Genomic DNA, 220 nt, shown 5'->3' on the forward strand with positions numbered 1-220 from the left:
CATGTATAAGATAAGACATGATAGTGAAGAATAAGAAAAGTAATTTTTGCAACATTTTTAATCTGTGGTAATTTGTTTTATTTTAAGAAGAATTACTGAATAGGAAAGATTTTAACTTTTTTTTCTAAACAAGTCTGTACACAGTGGAATGATTAGGTATCCCAAGGAAAATATAGGGTAGACAATTACATCAGAAATGCTAAGTCTGAGAATTAACCCA

The sequence above is a fragment of the Penaeus monodon genome, chromosome 30 (genome assembly GCF_015228065.2).
Source record: "Penaeus monodon isolate SGIC_2016 chromosome 30, NSTDA_Pmon_1, whole genome shotgun sequence".
NCBI lineage: Eukaryota > Metazoa > Arthropoda > Malacostraca > Decapoda > Penaeidae > Penaeus > Penaeus monodon.